Source organism: Danio rerio, chromosome 25 (assembly GCF_052040795.2).
Source record: "Danio rerio strain M-AB ecotype USA chromosome 25, GRCz13ab, whole genome shotgun sequence".
In the NCBI taxonomy this organism is placed as follows: domain Eukaryota; kingdom Metazoa; phylum Chordata; class Actinopteri; order Cypriniformes; family Danionidae; genus Danio; species Danio rerio.
Genome location: NC_141045.1, coordinates 824,001 through 830,000, shown reverse-complemented (window position 1 = coordinate 830,000; position 6,000 = coordinate 824,001). Strand labels below are relative to the sequence as shown.

At 35.4% G+C, this 6,000-nt stretch overlaps 1 protein-coding gene across 3 annotated transcripts in view; it reads left to right on the top strand.

Moving 5' to 3' along the window:
• The window catches only part of LOC101886654 (A disintegrin and metalloproteinase with thrombospondin motifs 20), a 148,276-nt gene that overhangs the window by 123,295 nt on the left and 18,981 nt on the right, over window positions 1–6,000 (top strand). The window lies entirely within an intron of this gene.

Sequence of the window (6,000 nt, the reverse complement as noted above, 5' to 3'; positions counted from 1 at the left end):
TTGTTTCACATTTGTGATGTGAAATTTAAGGTTTATCAACACTTTAAATTAAGATTTCATTTGCTAACATTAGTTAAGTATGTTAATTAAGATGAGCACATCTAAAATGATGATAAAGAGCATGTGTGTTCAAATACCTTATTCAATAATGACTAATTGAATCCCATTAAACACTCAGCGGCCACTTTATTAGGTACACCTCACTAATACCGGGTTGGACCCCTTTTGTCTTCAGAACTGCTTTAATCCTTCATGGCAGAGATTCAACAAGCTACTGGAAATATTCCTCAGAGATTTTGCTCCATATTGACATGATAGCATCACACAGTTGCTGCAGATTTGTCGGCTGCACAACCATGATGCCAATCTCCCAAAGGTGCTTTAGTGCAGTGTTTCTCAACCACGTATCTGGAGGACCACCAGCACTGCATGTTTTGGATGCCTCCTTTGTCTGTCACACCCATTATAAGTCTTTCAGTCTCCGATGATCCGAATCAGGTGTGTTTGGTTAAGGATACATGGAAAATGTGCCGAGCTGGTGCTCCTCCAGAAATGTGGTTGAGAAACACTGCCCTAGTGGAGTCTGGTGACTGTGGAGGCCATTTGATTGGCAGATTAGAAATTTGCATTAACAAGCAGTTGAACAGGTGTACCTAATAAAGTGGCCGGAGAGTGTATGTGTTTGAATCGTACTGATGAACAGATCAAAGTGACTCATTTGCATAATCCCCGCCTTCCTTGCATACAAACAGTGGGTGTTTCCTTTCTGATACTGAAAGACCAATCAAATCAGACTTATTGAGCTGACCAAGATTGCACGGTGGCGCAACGCAGTTTGCCACACAGTCAGAAGGTTGCTGGTTTGAGTCCTGGCTAGGTCAGTTGGGGTTTCTGTATGGAGTTTACATGTTTTCCCCATGTTGGTGTGGGTTTCCTCCGGGTGCTCCCCCATAAGTCCAAAAACATAGGTGAATTGGGTAGACTAAATTGTCCATAGTGTATGTGTGTGAATGAGTGTGTATGGGTGTTTCCCAGTGATGGGTTGCAGCTGGAAGGGCATCAGCTGTATAAAACATATGCTGGATAAGTTGGCGGTTCATTCCGCTGTGGTGACCCCAGCTTAATAAAGGGACTAAGCCGAAAAGAAAATGAATGAATGAATGAATGAGCTGACCAATGCAAGGGGGAGGGGCTTTCAGTATTGAACCTGTGAACTGATTCAAAAGAATCATTTCAAAATTAAAGCAATATTAAGTACAAACAAGAGAAAATGACAACGTTTTCAGAGCTTCTACGTATTTAAACATGTTCAACACAACATCAGCACACTTTAAAAACAGAAAATGACCTGCATGCTCTTTAATTTCACTCATACTTTAACTAATGTTAACCAATGGGATTTTATTATGAAGTGTTGCCAGATTGATGAATTATAAACCTGCTGTTTTTGTTCAATAGTGTTATATTTTGTCGAATAAATATGCAGGATATTAGCCTATCAATTGATAGAGACACATATTGTAGTTAGTTTAATCAATGAGACTGGAGAGTTGAAGAAATACCTCATCATTCATGCACTTGCAGAGCATATAAATATAATTATTAAACAGAACTATGATCATCTGAGTGCTTTAAAGACACTGAGCTGTGGTGCTAATTAGGGGTCAATCACTAATTGCTGTCGTCTTCATCGTGTGTCTGAGTTTAACGTATTATTGCATTAGTTTGTGTTTGTGTACTCATAGTTTGCGCAAATGAAATGTCTCCGCAAACTAAACCCTGAGAGCATTTTAGCTCTTAATTTATCAGCTAACAAATAAAATAAAACCCAACCTGTGGATTCGTGCAGGCGGTGATGAATTACAGGGGAAATTTCCTGATGTTTGAGTCTTAAATAAATAAAAACACTCTTAATTAACCTCTGAATCTTCTCTAAGGTCGTTTCTGCCATACACTGTCAGAAATAAAGGTACTCCAGCTGTCACTGCGGTGGTTCCTTTTCAGAAGGTACACACTTGTACTTAAAGGGTTAATGTTGGTACCTCAAAAGCATATATTAGTATCTAAACATATTAAGAGGAACACTCTTGTACTTTTTAGGTACTAATATGTACCCTTGGGGTATTAATATGGACATTTTAGTTTCAAATGCATACCTTTTGAAAAGGCACCACCCCAGGGACAGCTCGTGTACCTTAATGAGAGTGTAGAATACAATTTATTATTTATTTATTCTGACTTTTCTCTGAAAATGTGAGTTTATATCTTAAAGTTCTGATGTTTAAAGAGGTTTTTAAAAGGTTTTAGCTATTATATTTTGTGTGAAATAAGCACACCTTGCTAAATTTAACCCTAGAATTTAGATTAAACCTCAGAATTAAATTAGCATTGAGATTTAAACATTTACATACATTTAATCTTAAAATGAAGACAAAAACTCAAATTTAAATAAATTAGTTTTGATATAAAATGTGTTAAAATGCATGTTTAGGGTTTTTATATAGTGCATTTGCCAGATTTAAATGTAATATTAAAATGTAAATGCAATATATAAATGAATACCTGACATGAGTCTGGTGGTGGACCCAAGCTGTAGAGCAGGGGTGCTCAACCTTGTTCCTGGAGATCGACCTTCCTAAAGAGTTCAGCTTAAACCCTGATCAAACACACCTGAATCAATTAATTAGGACCTGAACCTTGATAATTACAGGCAGGTGTGTTTGACATGGGTTGCAACTGAAATCTGCAGGAAGGTCGATCTCCAGGAACAGGGTTGGCCACCCCTGCTGTAGAGCAGCAGATAATAACTGGTCTTCTAGTTGATGATGTGTGAAAGTGTCAGAAGGTGGATTTCTCTAATGGATCATCTGCTGATCTGCATCCCAATCATCACCAATACTGCAGAAGACCTACTGGAACCAGCATGGACCAAGATTCACATAGAAATCAGTCAAGTTTGGTGAAGGAGAAGTCATGGTTTGGGGTTCATTCAGTATGGGGGCGTGCGAGAGATCTGCAACATCAACAGCCTGAGGTATCAAGACATTTGTGCTGCCCATTACATTACAAACCACAGGAGAGGGACAATTCTCCAGCAGGATAGCGCTCCTGCTCATACTTCAGCCTCCACATCAAAGCTCCTGTAGGTCAAGGTGCTCCAGGATTGGCCAGCCCAGTCATCAGACATGAACATTATTGAGCTGATGAAGGAGGAGGTGTTGAAGATGAACACAAAGACTCTTGATGAACTCTGGGATCCTGCTGAAGGCTTTCTTCTTCATTCCAGATTCAGACTTTATTAATCAGTGATGTGAGTCATGTCAGAGATGTATGGATGCAGTCCTCCAAGCTCATGATGGAGTCAGACACAATATTCATTCTGTCTCCACTGCAGCAGGACTTTATATTCTATACTGGACATTATTTCTGTTCAGTGATGAGACTTTAGTCTGAGCAGAGTCAGAGCGCACTGTCCTCATCAAATCAGTCAACATCAAGACATGATCAGATTTATTGAGCTCAAATCAGCAAAATCTAGAGGCCTTCACCTTTCATAGAGACACTTCTGACACCAGATCAACAACTAGATGAGCAGGTATTATTTATTGTTTCTAAAACTTGAATAGAGGACAAGACTTTTCTCCAGTAGTGTGCACACACTTATATTTAACTTTAAACTTACAATTGAGATGTAAATATCATTTTTTAAAGTCTAAACATCGAATTGAAATGCAAATGTAGAATTGGAGAACATTATTAAATATAAAAAGTCATAATTAATAATATTAATTATAGTTATATTATAACTTAATAATTAATAAATGAAAGAGTTCTGAGATATAAACTCATGAAAAAACAGCAAAATCTAAACTAATACTTAACTAATAACAACAATTCAGCATTTTCAAAATGTGAACTCATAACTCAGATTAAAAACTTCAGATGACACACATGTGCGCAGTTTGCAGAGAATATTCTTAATTTATTTCTGTTCAGTGTTGCGATGTGAAAAAGGAAAGCAGAATTGCAGGATGTTCACTCAGAGTTCAGTCTTAATCTTTCTGTGGTGGAGCAGCAGATCTTCATCCTCAGACAGTAAATCCTCCTCAGTGAATGCATGAGCGTGTGAATGAGTGTAGTCATGATCTCTACATTATACTTCATTCAGAATGGGTGTGATAACACACAGACCTCAGCCTCAGTCTCCTGAAGCACGTGTTTGCTGGATTACTGATTTGTTTACAGCACTTTTGTTGTCTGTATATTTGTCCTCATCTTCACAGTGGAGTTTCTTCAGCTCTGGTTTCTCTTCATTTCCTGCTGGTGTTCCTCTGTCAGTGTGTAAATCTTTCACAGCTCATGAAGTGTGTGTGTGTGTGTGTGTGTGTGTGTGTTTCTCATTATTGTGTTCATCTGAACGTCCGGCTCAACTCTCACACACTGTAAAGCTGATTAAAATCCAGAACGGTTTTGAACGCTTGTGTTGTTTCTTCATCTCTGTATGGTTCATCAAATTATTTATTATTATGAAGTTTTACTCATCATTATAGGTTCATATGTATGGTGAAATTATATATAATTTAATTTAAATATATAAAAATATATATAGGGTGTATATAGAATACATACATATATATATATATATATATATATATATATATATATATATATATATATATATATATATATATATATATATATATATTCAGTAACTAATGTTAACTAACATTAACAAATACAGTAGTAGATGTATTGTTCATTGTTTGTTCCCGTTAGTAAATGCATTACTTAACATTAACTAATGAACCTTATTGTAAAGTGTGACCATATATATATATATGTCACTTGAATTTGTAAAGATCGTTTATTAGGAATTAGTTAAACGTTTCTTTAGCGTTGGTTAAACATTTCTTCAGCATCAGTTAAACATTTCGTCAGCGTTAATTAAATGTTTCTTCAGTGTTACTTGAACGTTTATTCGTGTTGAACAATTCTTCTTTGTTAGTTGAAAGTTTCTTTATTGTTAGTTGAACTTTTCTTCAGTGTTAGTTGAACATTTCTTTATTGTTAAATGAACGTTTCATTATTGTTAGTTGAATGTTTCTTTAGTGTTAGTTGAACGTTTCTTCAGTGTTAGTTGAACGTTTCTTCAGTGTTAGTTGAACGTTTCGTCATTGTTAAATGAATGTTTCTTCATTGTTAGTTGAATGTTTCTTTAGTGTTAGTTGAACGTTTCTTCATTGTTAGTTGAACGTTTCTTTAGTGTTAAATAAACGTTTCTTCAGTGTTAGTTGAATGTTTCTTTAGTGTTAGTTGAACGTTTCTTCATTGTTAGTTGAACGTTTCTTTAGTGTTAAATAAACGTTTCTTCATTGTTAGTTGAATGTTTCTTTAGTGTTAGTTGAACGTTTCTTCAGTGTTAGTTGAATGTTTCTTTAGTGTTAGTTGAACGTTTCTTCATTGTTAGTTGAACATTTCTTTATTGTTAAATGAACATTTCTTCATTGTTAAATGAACGTTTCTTTAGTGTTAGTTGAACGTTTCTTCAATGTTAGTTGAACGTTTCTTCAATGTTAGTTGAGCGTTTTTTATTGTTAATTGAATGTTCTTCATTGTTAGTTGAGCGTTTCTTCATTGTTAGTTGAACGTTTCTTTAGTGTTAGTAGAACGTTTCTTTAGTGTTAGTTGAACATTTCTTTAGTATTAGTTGAACGTTTCTTCAATGTTAGTTGAGCGTTTTTTATTGTTAATTGAATGTTCTTCATTGTTAGTTGAGCGTTTCTTCATTGTTAGTTGAACGTTTCTTTAGTGTTAGTAGAACGTTTCTTTAGTGTTAGTTGAACGTTTCTTTAGTATTAGTTGAACGTTTCTTCATTGTTAGTTGAGCGTTTCTTCATTGTTAGTTGAACGTTTCTTTAGTGTTAGTAGAACGTTTCTTTAGTGTTAGTTGAACGTTTCTTTAGTATTAGTTGAACGTTTCTTCATTGTTAGTTTAGCGTT